The 14,280-nt window shown below is 42.2% G+C and overlaps 1 protein-coding gene across 3 annotated transcripts in view; it reads left to right on the forward strand.

Moving 5' to 3' along the window:
• Positions 1-204: 204 nt before the first annotated feature.
• Positions 205-14,280, forward strand: part of amn1 (antagonist of mitotic exit network 1 homolog (S. cerevisiae)) — a 34,684-nt gene continuing 20,608 nt past the window's right edge. For 2 of the 3 annotated variants that reach the window (XM_053640892.1, XM_053640890.1), the window contains exon 1: positions 205-299. The gene's annotated coding sequence lies outside the window, so the exon portion shown is untranslated. Of the gene's footprint in view, positions 304-14,280 lie in introns of all 3 variants that reach the window. The other variant, XM_053640891.1, reaches the window with a different exon arrangement.

The raw sequence follows: 14,280 nt of genomic DNA on the forward strand, positions 1-14,280 counted from the left end.
AACATGTCTTCTACAAAGTGACCTCTTTGTTCATTCGCTTCTGGAAAGCCAGCTGATACAACGGTGTTGTGTTGTGTGATAACACTGACGACGGCATTACATTGCCACTAACGAATGAGACTGCTTGTGGGCGGAGCGACATATGTAGCCCCACCCCTTTCTGCAGGCTGCAGCCGGGACTTTCTCCTAATAATAGAAGGAAGAGGGGGAAGAGAAGAAAAGGTCTGTTAGCCTGTTATTCAGTGAAAACTAGCGAAAACTGCGAAACATAGATTTTTGAGGATTTTCCATCTTCCAAGGTATGTAAGTTCATGCTTATTATCCCACTACTTTCATTTCCATACGGTAGTGAGCGTTTTACTAAGAAATTTCAAAACATAATAAGAGCCAACGTTAGCTGAAGCTCTTTACGACATAATATGCTTTATAGAGTAGAGAAGGTGGCCTTAAGTGTTTCTAAACAGTATAGTGTAACATTTCCGTTATTGTGTGATTTCAGGAACTGCTGCTTAGTAAAAAAAAAAAAACCCACGAAGTTTAACATACGGTAAACATTTAATTTGGGGGATTAGTAGGCTACAGGACTTAAACCTGAATATATTGTTAAGGAGCGAAATTTAAGTTGATGAGGCCTGTTATCTTTCAGGTGTACATGAAATCAGTGTAGGTGTTTTAAATCTTTTTGTAGGTCCCTTGGCATTGTGGATATGGCAGTATATATTTTAAAAATGACAAAATTGTGTTTGTAGGTATTCCTATTTTAATTGGAAAGTTTTTCATTTCCAGGATAATGAGGAAAAACATTTTGATGACCCATTCTGTACTTTAAAACGTGTGTCCCAAGCCCAGTAAACAAGTTGCAGGAATTGTAAACTAGCAGCTGAACAACTGAACATGGGCTATTCGTGTATAGCTTTTGGTTGTGCAGCTTCTTGTGACTTAATTCAACTTCGAAACCAGCCCTTGCGTGTATAACATGTGTAACCCCACTGCACTAAAGCCTCCGGTGTACTTTGATTTTTTACGCAAGGTCAACCTTGTGCATTATGACAACTTGCACTACCCCTCCTGGCCTACAGGAGTCAGTACAGCAGTAAAGCAGGTCTTCTGGTGTGAAGGACAACAACGAAGAACAACACTTGGACGATCTCTCGCCACAGTTAGCACCCATATACAAATCCTTATACACTTTAAGGCTAGAATTATACAAATGTGGGTACTTTCTAACATGCACTCGTTTCCGTCTCTTACGTTTATTCCATTTTTCTTCAACTACCTTGAGAATCAATGGCCCTGGGTGACTGCTGCCACCTTGTGGAACAACGACATAGTGCAAAAGCATTGAATGCGTATGTGTGACCGCGTACAAAGTATGCACGGTTAGAAACATCGGGCGGTGCTCTGCTGATGACGAAATTTGCGTCATGCATACTGTACACTGTTCCTAGCGTATTTGTAAAAAGTGAAGCATACTTTATACTTAAGTGCGGGGGCCAGTGGGTTACAGCAGGCAGTGAGTACAAATACAGTAAATCTAATCTAAATAGCAAGCTAGAGTAGTTAGGTAGACAACACTAGTTAAGACTAAGAAGAGTGTTGTTATGGTTACAGTATGTTTGTTCATAGCTAATGTGGCTGGTAGATTTACCTTTATTGAAAATGTGTATTTTAAGCCACTAATCATTTGTCTAAAAGTAACAGAGAGTCTGTCATGAGACAGAACATGCTCAAGAACATACATCAAATGTATGTATTAGGAAATGATCTGCAGCGCTTACAATGTCTTAACTCCGAGAGTGATAAAGCCATAATGTTTTCCTGATTTCCTTGTCTACATCCACATTGTCAGCTTACGTGGCATTGGTTTGTGCAGCATTCTTAAGGACTAAATGCTAAAAATAAATAAATAAAAATAAGTACATTCTCAGAACACTATTATCACACTCATTTTCTCTATAAAAAAGACTGTATAGTCAAAAATTGAACGTTAACTAGATTTTGAAAATCATAGTTTTTCTTTCAGCATTAACCATCACCAGGAATATTATTTTTATGATTTGTAGTTTTTCTGTCCAAAACAAATGTTCGTATATGAGATGCAGGGACAACTTGGGAAAGTATAAATAGGTTTATTGAAGCTTCATGCAGCCAAGAATGTTGCCACACCATTCCCTATTCACCATATAACACTAAGTGGATTTCAGACATTTTGTAGTCTTGTCCGAATTCACACTTGACATTATAATGAATGAACTGAATAGTGCACTATATTATTACTCATAGTGCACCTTAAATCCAATCTGCAACCGATTGTACTCAATGTCTGCATTTCTTTCACCTTGAAATTTAATGATCAGAATGGATACCAGAGCATATGTGAATGCAAGTTTAACAACCAATAAGACCATGTTATAGTGATTAAGGAAAATTATTATACAGAAAATGATGTATTTTTGTCGTTTTAGGTTGCTAGTTTATTATTGATTTGCTAACGGGTAATGAAGATGTGTTCACAGGGCTCTCACTAGTGCAACTTGCATTCAGTCTGTTGAATAAGGGAGTATGTAAAGAGAGTGTTATCAGACACAGCTCACATTTGTGTCCTTGCCTTCTACCAGATAATCTTGCCTAGCAACACAGCAACAGCACTCCACTATTCTTACACCTGTATGTTTTAACTTAGAGGCCCACTTTGGGGTAGAGGCCTAAGGCCTGAACATTCAAGGCCACTAACAGGTTACACAACTAACACTGATTCTCATTACAGTGGCACCTGCAGGATTCGTACAGATGCTTTATAATGAACTTCCAGGACTTCAGGGACTTTTCAAGCACAATATTTTTTTGTTTTTGTAGGAATTTGGGATAAATAACATACAAAGAACTAAAATGTTGTGAAAAGTCAAGCCTGAAAGAACAGTTAAATATAAAGTGAGACTAAATATCTAATGGGTGTGTGAGTGAGAAGGAAGAGGCCCCCATGACAGTTGCCCTAATAAGATAAGAGACTACACATGAACACGCAGGAGTAAAGTTTAAGCCTCATACAGCAAAACAGCCAAAACATGAAGTGTGAATACTCGCGTTGTGTGAATTCACTTAGTGCATGGGAACTTGCCTAAAGCCTCTTGTATACTTCCTTTTTTATGCATACACTAGCGTATGCGCACAATCGTACGCATAGCCTTTCAAAGTGTACTCCATTTGACATGTACGTGTACACAGGCAGTCGATGCATGCGCATTACAACTTGCATTACCCCTCCTGGCCTACAAGAGTCAGTACAGAGCAGTAAAGCAGTCTTCTGGTGTGAAGGACGGAAAATAAAGAAGATTCGCAACAACATGAAAAACAATGCTTGGGCAATCTCTCGCCACTATTAGCACCCATATACAAATCCTTATACTCTTTAAGGCTAGAATTATACAAATGTGGATACTTTCTAACCTGCACTCGTATCCGTCGCTTCCATTTTTTCTTCGACTACCTTGAGAATCAGTGGCCCTGGGATACTGTTGCCACCTTGTGGAAGAACTAAATAGTGCAAAAGAATTAAATGTGCATGTGCAACCAGCAGGTACAAGGTACATGCAATACTCTGATGACAATTTTTTGTGTCACACGTACTGTACACTGTTCTTAGCATATGCGTAAAAAATGAAGCATACCTTCAGCTTAACATGGATACAAGTTCAAGTGGCTGTCATTTCACCCATATGTAGCTGGTACAGTACACAGTGAAATGAAACAATGTTCCTCCAGGACCATGGTGCTACATAAAACAAGACACTAACCACATGAGATGACACAGAACTAAATAAAACCTACACATTTTTACATAAAAACGTGTGCTAACAACACAGGATAGTACAATACTACTAAAACAGGACAGTCAGTCACAGTGTAGCGCCGACCAGTACACAGTTTTAGTGTGGAAGTGTCCGATATAACAGGTAGTGCAAAAGATGGGTGCCACAGAGTAACAATATCATTTAAAAATGGTATAAATGTGAACATAACATGCTCTGACTTAACTAAATATGGACATGGCTGTTATTGCAGTAGCAGCCAGGTAAAGTGTATAATAGTGACAAGAAATTAAATACTATATATTTTATAAGTACAGTAGCAGCAAAAAAGCAATAGGCTATGCAGGAATGTGCAAATGTTGCAATATTTGGGAGAGGGATGGTGTTCAGTTCAGAGAGAGAGAGAGAGAGAGTGTGTGTGTGTGTGTGTGTGTGTGTGTGTGTGTGTCGGTCGGGTGGTTCTGGTCCGGTCCGGTCTCTTGAGTATTGAGGAGTCTGATGGCTTGGCGGAAGAAGTTGTAACACAGTCTGGCCGTGAGAGCCTGAATGCTTCGGTACCTTCTTCAAGACGGCAGGAAGGTGAAGAGTATGTGTGAGGGGTGTGTGGGATCATCCAAAATGCTGGTGGCTTTGCAGCTGCAGCAGGTGGTGTAAATGTATATGATGGAGGGAAGAGATACCCCAATGATCTTCTCAGTTGTCCTCACTATCTGCTGCAGGGTCATGCAATCTGATATGGTGCAATTTCCGAACCAGACAGTGATGCAGCTGCCCAGGATGCTTAGGATGAGGGGGAAAGTAAAGTAGAGATGCTGCTGGGATTTCTTGGTTATGGAGCTGGTGTTGATGGACCAGGTGAGGTTCTCTGCCAGGTGAACACAAAGGAATTTGGTGCTCTTGATGATCTCCCCAGAGGAGCCATCGATGTTCAGTGGAGTGTGGTTGTTCTGTGCTTCCCTGAAGTCAACAACCATCCCTCATGTTTTGTCCACATTTGGGGACAAGTTGTTGACTCTGCACCAGTCCATTAGCTGTTGCACCTCCTCTCTGTATGCTGACTTGTCATTCTTGTTAATGAGACCCACCATGGTCGTGCCATCTGCAAACTTGATGATGTGATTGGAGCTGTGCGTTGCTGCATAGTCGTGAGTTCACAGAGTGAACAGCAGTGGACTGAGCACACAGCCCTGAGAGGCCTACGTGCTCAGTGTGTGGTGCTGGAGATGCTGTTCCCGATCCGGACTGTATGAGGTCTCCTAATCAGGAAGTCCAGGATCCAGTTGCAGATGGAGGTGTTCAGGCCCAGTAGGTTCAGCTTTCCAGTCAGGTGCTGAGGAATGATTGTGTTGAATGCTGAACTGAAGTCTATGAACAGCATTCGAACGTAAGTGTCATTTTTGTCCAGGTGTGTGAGGGTCAGATGTAGGGTGGTGGCAATGGCCTGATCCGTTGAGCGGTTGGAGCGATACCCAAACTGCAGAGGGTCCAGTGAGGAGGGGCTGGAGAGTCTTGATCTGCCTCATGATGAGCCTCTCAAAGCACTTCATGATGATGAATGTGAGTGCAACCAGACGGTAGTAATTGAGGCAGGACACTGAAGACTTCTTTGGCATGGGGACAATGGTGGTGGTCTTGAAGCACGTTGGAACGATGGCGCTGCTCAGGGAGATGTTAAGGATAATATTTATTGATCCCACACTAGGGAAATTCCCTCGTTACAGCAGCTCAGTTACACAAAAACAGATAGGAAAGAGTACACATTAAATAGGAATAGAATTGAAATAAAGTATCTAAAATATATATATATATATATATATATATATATATATATATATATATATATATATATATATATATATATATATATATATATACTTATATATACACACACACACGATAGGACTAGAAAAATAAGAATTAGAGTAGTAAAAAAATAATAATGTTGTTAATATGTACACCATGGACACTTCAGTGTATGTACAGATGAATACAAATTTGAGCATATACAGATGTTTAACACCTTGTTTATTTACATGACTGGATAAATGGATTATTGTGCAGTTTACAGTAGAGGGGCAACAAATAGTGAGCAACAAATAGTAATAATATGTGGGTTGATGATGCAAAAAAACAGCTAGCAGTGCTACATTATTTTGTTGTTGCATTAAAGAGTCTGATTGCTGTATGGATGAAGGACCTGCGGTAGCGCTCTTTCTTGCACTGAGGGGGCAGCGGCCTGCTGCTGAAGGAGCTGCTTAGGGACCCCAGTATCTCATACAAGGGGTGAGAGGAATTGCTCATGATAGACGCCATCTTAAGTAACATCCTCCTCTCCCCCATCACCTCTATGCTGTCCATAGACAGCATAGAGGTGATGCTTAACCAGTTTGTTGAGACCAGTTTGTCTCAGACAAACTGGTCAACCAGTTCTTAACCAGTTTGTTGAGACATTTCCTGTCCCTCTCTGTGCTCCCAATTCCCCAGGAAACTACTGCATATAAGATAGCAGATGCTACCACAGTGTCATAGAAAGTTTTAAGCAGGGTCCTGCACACACCAAAAGACCTCAGTCTCCTCAGAAGGTGGAGACGACTTTGGCCCTTTTTGTACAGGACATCTGTGTTTGTGGACCAGTCCAGTTTATTGTTGAGGTGAACACCCAGTTATTTATATGTCTCCACCCTCTCGATGTCCATAGCCTGGATGCTCACCGGCATAGATCGGGTTGGCCTCCTGTGGAGGTTCACTACCATCTTCTTTGTCTTGCTGGCGTTGAGGCAGAGGTGGTTTAATTCACACCAGTTGACAAAGTCAGCGATGACCTCCCGGAATTCCTGATCATTCTCCTCTAATACTCGTCCATCAATGACCGTATCATCAGAGAACTTCTGCATGTGGCAGCTGTTAGTGTTATGCCTGAAGTCCGCTGTGTACCCTGCGGTGTTCCCGTGCTGCTGACCACCGCATGAGACATACAGTTCTGGAGCCTCACATACTGTGGTCTGTCGGTAAGATAGTTGGTGATCCATGCAGCCAGGTGGCGATCAACTCCAGCTCCCAAAAGCTTCCCCCTAAGTAGTGATGGCTGAATTGTGTTGAAAGCATTGGAAAAATCAAAAAACATGACCCTCACAGTGCTCACAGTATTCTCCAGGTGTAGAAGTGATCTGTGCATCAGATAAATAATGGCGTCCTCAACCCCGATGCCTGGTCAGTAGGCAAACTGTAGGGGGTCTAGCTCTGAGCTCACTAGGGTTCGCAGCTGTCGCAGTACAATTCTCTCCATGGACTTAATCAGGTGTGAAGTTAAGGTTACCGGTCTGATGTGGTTTGGCTCACTCGGATGTGCAATTTTGGGTACTGGAACCACTCAGGAAGTCTTCCACAGTACTGGAACTCGCGTTAGTCTCAGGCTCAGATTAAAGATGTGCAGGATGACCTCACTGAGTGGATCTGCACAATCTTTAAGCAGTCTGGAGCTGATTCCATCCGGGCCTGGGGCCTTTCTCGCTTTGATCTTCTTTAGCTCCTTATTCACCTGATTGAGTGTCAGAGAGAGACTGCAAGGGGGAGTTATTGGTAATCCCTGATGAGTGGTATGGGGGGAGGGGTGTGAAACCTCCTTGAGTGAGGGATGGTGAGCAGTGGAGAGGTGTGAGCTGTGTAATGCTGATATCTCAGAAGCTCTGAGGTGAGAGTTGGATGATGCTGATATTCCTGGAGCCCTGGGGGTGGAGGAGGGGGTGCCTAATGGCCCAAGAGGGAAAGGTTGAGGCGCTGACAGGTCTGAGGTCTGGTCGGAGGTGGGAGGAGATGGAGCCGAATCAAATCTATTAAAAAACAGATTTAATTAATTTACCCTGTCATGGTCGCCGGATACAAGGCCCCTCCCATTGTCTTTGTTCTGATCTGAAATTGTTTTCAGTCCCCTCCAGACCTCCCTCATGTTGTTCTGTTGAAGGCGCTCTTCCAACTTTTTTCTGTAGCTGTCTTTTCCTTTCCTTATCTCCCCTCTGAGCTGTTTTTGAACCCTCCTTGCTCATCTTTGTCCCCCAATCCGAACAGTGTCTCTTTTTTTCTTCTTCTTTTTTTTTTTCTTTAACAGAGCTTTGAGCTCTGGAGTCACCCAGGGTTTGTTGTTGGAAAAACACCGAACCTTCTTCTTAGGCACGGTGTTCTCCACACAGAAATTAATGTAGTCCGTTACACTGTGAGTGAGACTGTCGGTGTCCTCTCCATGCGAACTACAGAGCATTTCCCAGTCTGTAGACTCAAAACAGTCTCTTAGGACTCCTCAGACCATTTTCTCACATACCTTGTGATTGCAGGTTGTTTATTCACCAAAGGTATGTAGACAGACAGCAGATGTTTTATTGCCCCTAGTGTGGCATTTAACATACTGTGTGAAGGTGGGGAGAGTTGAGGACAGGGAAGCATGATTAAAGTCCCCGGAGATGAGAAGCAGGGACTGTGGGTGCGATGTCTGCAGCTGTGACACAACAGTGTGAAGTAGCTCACATGCTGCTGTAGCGTCAGCCAGGGGGGGTGTAGACAGTTATTGCAATGACGTGCGAGAACTCCCTCGGCAGGTAATATGGCCACATGCTAACCGCTAGCAAATCAATATCCTTAGTGCACCGCTGCTCTTTAACCCTGATATGCCCAGGGTTACACCATCTCTCATTCACAAACATCGCTATTCCCCCACCCTTCCTCTTGCCGCTCTCCTTTGCTTTCCTGTCCGCTCTCAAAAGTTGAAATCCGTCCAGTAACCAGTGAATCCATACTGAGATTGTTCAACCACGTCTCCGTGAAGCACATGATGCTACATTCCTTGTATTCTCTCTGCAGCCTGATTAGCGCGTTAGCTCTTCTATCTTATTGGAGCGAGATCTCACATTCCGCATAATAATGGATGGAATGAACGGTTTGTACTGTTTTTTTTCTCTCCCATCGTTTAAGTCCAGCTCTGCTTCCCCTTCTCCTTCTCCTGATTTCCTTGGGGATCACCGGTCTTTCTGTAGGAAGTATCCTGGTGTTGCTCAGTGCTAACAGCTGCTCCCTAGTGTAAACAATAGAGCCGTGGCCGAATGGGCCTCCCAGTGCGGAGCGGTACAGTCCAACAAACAGAAAAATAAATATTGCTAACCTCCACAACTGCGTATCCATATCTGCAAACGCAACGCCGAGGATTAATGTAGAAAGAAACATGAAGAAAGCACAAAAAACAAGGGAAATATACTAAACTTAGTCGAAAAAGAGCAGAGCTGTTGCAACAAACTGCCACTCGCGCAGCGCCTAAGTAATTATACGTTGTTATTGTTGAAGATGTCAGTGAGAACATCTGCCAGCTGGTCTGCACATCCTCTGAGCACTCTGCTAGGAATGTTGTCTGGTCCAGCAGTCTTCCATGGGTTGACTCTGCGCAGAGTTTTCCTCACATCAGCCGTGGTTTGACACAGCACCTGGTCGTTGGGAGGAGGGGAGGTCTTCCTTGCCGCCACGCCATTCTGCGTTTCAAACCAATCGTAGAAGTTGTTCAGTGCATGTGGAAGGGAGGCATCAATGTTACAGGCGGGTGATGTTGTCCTGTAGTTGCTGATGGCCTGAATGCCCTTCCACATGTGCCGTGTGTCGCCGCTATCCGTGAAGTGGCTGTGAAGTTTTTGGGCGTGTGTGCACTTTGTCTCTCTGATGGCCTGGGACAGTTTGGCTCTCGCTGTTCTTAGGGCCTCCTTGTCACCTGCACTGAAGGCGAGGGTCTTATGGTCCTCTGCAGTGCACGCAGTTCCGCAGTCATCCACGGCTTCTGGTTGGAGCGTGTAAGGGTTGTCTTGGAGACAGTCACATCATCAATGCACTTACTAATGTAGCTGGTCACTGATACAGTGCAGTCCTCCCAAGTTGGTGGTCCACATGTTGTTGGAATTTAGGGAGCACTGATTTGAGATTTGCATGATTAAAATCTCCAGTGATGAACAGTCCATCGGGGTGTGTGTTCTGCAATTTGCTAATATCCCCATACAGTTCAAAGAGCGTCTCCTTAGTATTTGTGCTGGGGGGAATGTATACTCCGATTAGGACAGTGGTGAATTCCAGTGGTAAATAAAATGGTCTGCATCTACCGGTCACAAACTCCACCAGCGGTGAGCAGTAACTAGAAACTAGAATTCTTGCACCATTCCATGTTGATGTAAACACACAAGCCACCACCGCCAGCCTTACCGCACAGAGCTGCATTTCTGTCGGCACAAAACGAGGGAAGCCTGTCTAGCTGAATGGCATCATCTGGAACTTGGTTGCTGAGGCACGTCTCCTTGAAAAAGAAGACGCAGCAGTCTCCGAACTCCCGTCGGGTTGCCTGCTGGAGTCGGATGTAGTCCAGTTTATTGTCCAGAGGGCAGACATTGGAGAGCAGGAAGGACGGGAGAGCTGGCTGGCAAGGGCCCCCTAGCATGGACCCCCCATGCTATTTTTAGCCTAGCATGGACCCCCGCTCTATTTCCACGCTTCCGCTTCCTCGCACACCGCTTGTGACATCCCCTCCCTTGGCCACCGGCATCAAGTGATGCCGAGAACTGGAGGCCTGGTCTTCACAGCAAGCTGAGATCGTGTAGCTTCTCCAGCAGATCATCATGCAAGTTGGTTGTTGCATGGTTTCTGTATTTTATTAGTGTCTGTCGATAGTAAACATGAACACCGGTTTCTCTGATGTCCATGTGCTGTTAAAATGGGCTACGAGACAAAAATTTCACCATTTTGGATGATAAACATAAACACCAGTTGCGCTGATGACCTGTGGAGACTTGTGATTGGATGTGCAAAAGGGGAAACGTGTGTGATTGGTTAAAGGAACATGAAAGAAATGTAAATAAAGAGATTGTAACCAGCAGAACCTCGGTGCAAGTTACATCCTCATGTGGCATGCACACTTGGTACCAGCTGGTTTATTTGCTGTCTTGCTTGACTACTAAAAACCACCTCATCTGAATCCAGTCTTCGTGAGTTCGACTGTTTTATTCATTTCAAGTGTAAGATAGATCATCTAATTAATTTTATATGTGCCAGCTGGTGACATAAATATTGTTCCAGGCTGGAGAAGTTGAGCTGATGAGCAGAAGAAGGGTGCCGGGCAGCTGTTAGGAAACAAAATAAACAATAAGTACACAGTGTAGAAATATAATAGTACTAAGAAACACTTAACTAACACCAACATATGCACAAAATAGGCTTGACACCAACAAATAGAACACAAGCACAATTTGTTTTAATCTATCTGTCAATTTGACTAATAAAAAAAGAAGCTATCAATAGTAAGAGGGGAAAACCTCACCCATAGCAAAAGGAGTGATTGGAAATATCCAGAGAAACAATGTGCTTAGATCCACACGGTTTGATATCTTTAAGGGGAATGCCGAGTGAAGGCCAAGGGGATTTTTTTATCTGCCTGGATGAAGAGGGGCAAAGATAAGGGGGGAATTCGATGGACTGAAATTAAGAATATAAGGAGAATCCAAATAACTGGCAAGCGAAGATAAGGGGAACTCAAAAAGTCAAGAACTGAATCTAAGAGGAATTCAAGTAGCCATAAAAAGAATATAATGGGAAATTCCAAACAGGGAGACAGGAAAAGAAAGATAAGAGGGGTACCAGAGGCACACCATATAAATAGGGAAAGGGAGCTCATTTAGATCAGATCATTCTGGGATTCTCAATGAATTGATCTCATGGTGACTATAACTATAAACATGAGTTTTGCTTCTCACCTACTGTGTTTGAGTATTATTTTGTCAAAGACATCTGTTGTATAGAACAAGGTGACCGTATACCCAGTGTCGCCACATGCAACATTTTGCACACCTAAGGTGTGCAATTATTTTTAATGCACAGCTAAAGTAGTTCCAGGCAGGTCTTGACCGCATTACAGGTCCAAGTCACTTTGCAGAGCTAACAACAAACAAAATGATTTTCCAGAAATAAGTAGGTAATAATGACAACGGGTGGTTGAATTATTAGGAAAATAATACAGCCATGAAGCAAAGTAAATATTGATAGTCAGTTATTGGAGAGAGAGAGAGAGAGAGAGAGAGATTTTTTGTCACATACACAGTTATATACAGTATATAATTTGCAGTGAAATGAAACCTTGACCTACTCCTCTTTAGAATGTGCATTAAATACTAGATTAAAATTTTAAAAGATCAGAATGAATAGAAATAATAAAAAAAGATGGGTAATATTAATATACGTACAGGAATGTGCAAACGGGGATGTACAAAATAAGCAGTATGTTATATGTCGTAACAGTGCGGAGTGTCAGTGGAGTGCACAGTGACTGTCTTTATGGAGTCTTTAGGGATCTGTATGGTGGACATATGGCCTGAGGGAAGAAGCTCCACCTGAGGCTCAGTTTTAGCCATCAGACTAAGGAAGTGCTAGCAGATCAGCTTGAAAGAGGAAGTTTGGCTAATTTACAATTTCTGGTCAGTGATTCATCCAGCGAGAAGTTGGACAAACTTGGTGTATTCATTAGTTACGCATTAGATATTACCTCCGTGGCCACCGACAATAATATCCTAAGTACAGTTAAACATTATTTTGAGAGCATGTAGCAACCTTGAGAATTCAAGGCAGTAGACTTCGTAAACAATAAGACACGTATGTTTAAGAACAGACAAGACTAGACTACAACACAGAAACTAATCTAACACAAACATGCACATGCAAGCAGGGGTGAAAATGGCTGTGACAACTAATCGATAATTAAAATAATCAACAATGAATTTCATTATGGATTAGTTGGTTCTGTGATGTCACTGTGGATAACCCTTAACAGTGACGTCATTTCATAATGGTGAAAAACGCATTTCTGTGAATAAAACACATCTGAGAAACAGCGGAGATCACAGATTGAGCTGCTGCCGGAAAAGTGCTAGATCTAGGTTATCCAAATCATGAGTGTTTTATGTTAAGCGCTTAAAGCAAACTTGTAAGTGTATTAACGTGGTTTGTCGGGACAGATGCGTGTGCTGTTTAATGCGTTCCAAACATGTTTTCTTCAGTCCAGAAATTATATTTTTACCTTTATATCCTTATCTGTAAATGTTAGAAATTCACACCAGTATTTCCATTTTACATAAAGGTTCGTCCTGACAGCAAGTGAGTCTCCATTAAACTTCACTGAATGAGCGTGAGTCCACACATGCACGCTTATCAAACAGTCTGCAATAGAAAGGAAGCGCAATAACTAACTAAAATATTCATATTGATCAAATATGTTGTTTGATGATATATTTGGAAACAAAAGTAATTGTGTTTATGAGAGCGGTAACTGTAATGGGGTTATAACATGCAATTGTATATAAATGTAAGAAGTGTCATACATTTACAGAATAAAGTAACAATAAATGATACTGTGTTCAAAGGATTGAATGTGTGTGTTACTGCAGAACATACAGCCTCTTACCAACCTCTTTTTTTTTTTTTTTTTTTTTTTTTTTTTTAAAGCATTTTTAATATAGTGATTTAACTTCTGCTTTAAATGTTGTGGACAATCTATTGTTTTTTTGTTTTCAGAATGTAATGTTAATGTTTTTTTTTAAATCCTTTGCACAGTGTATAGCATAGCCCACATAGATCCATTTAATACCTTTTTCATAGCCTTCAGTTTGCACAATGTATGAAGAACAACATTGGGCAGAAGGTGAAAGTTTTTTCAAAGAAAAAAACTCTGAAAATAAAATTGGTCTTTTGAGCCGATTAATCAAAGAAATAATTGACAGATTAATCAATTATCAGAATAATCATTAGTTGCAACCCTAGATCTGAGCTTAAAGCACAGTATGTTATTTCACAGACCATGACCTGAATGACCTTAAATTTACCTTTGCTTCTTTAGAAGGGCTTTAATTTAATATTATATGCACCAGTTTAGAGTCTGGAGGTATTGAGGTTGTCTGTTAAGGGGATTTCCTCATTACATTGTGGTGTTGAGGGGATTCCTGTGATGGTTATTAGTCAGTGGTCTGGTCGGCATTGAGTGTCGTCTCGGAACACCAACCTGAATAGTGAATTAAACGGCGTCTGGTATGAGGAAAGTTTGGAGAGTTAGGTTTGAAAGCTGGCGCCTCTGTCCCGCCAATGAGATGAGTTTTGATTTGAGTGAGCCAAGAGTGGAAGAGAGGGTTTCTTTGGAGTCATTGGATTTGAACCCTTTCTGGCTAGGCCAGTCCTCTAAGGGTTCCAACCAATCAGACTGTGGAGTGTAAGCCATATGCTCTGCCCATGAGATTAATCAGTCCATTGTTTCTGCACATGGGTGGTTCCACGCTTTTCATGATATATGGATTAAACTTTGTCCCGAAATATTAACATAAACATTTAATGACATTCTACCTGAATTTCCTTGCTCTTATCCTTCAGGAAATCACTCAATGAATGCACATACCACACAAGACATATATTATGTTGC

This window comes from Ictalurus furcatus, chromosome 14 (genome assembly GCF_023375685.1).
Source record: "Ictalurus furcatus strain D&B chromosome 14, Billie_1.0, whole genome shotgun sequence".
NCBI lineage: Eukaryota > Metazoa > Chordata > Actinopteri > Siluriformes > Ictaluridae > Ictalurus > Ictalurus furcatus.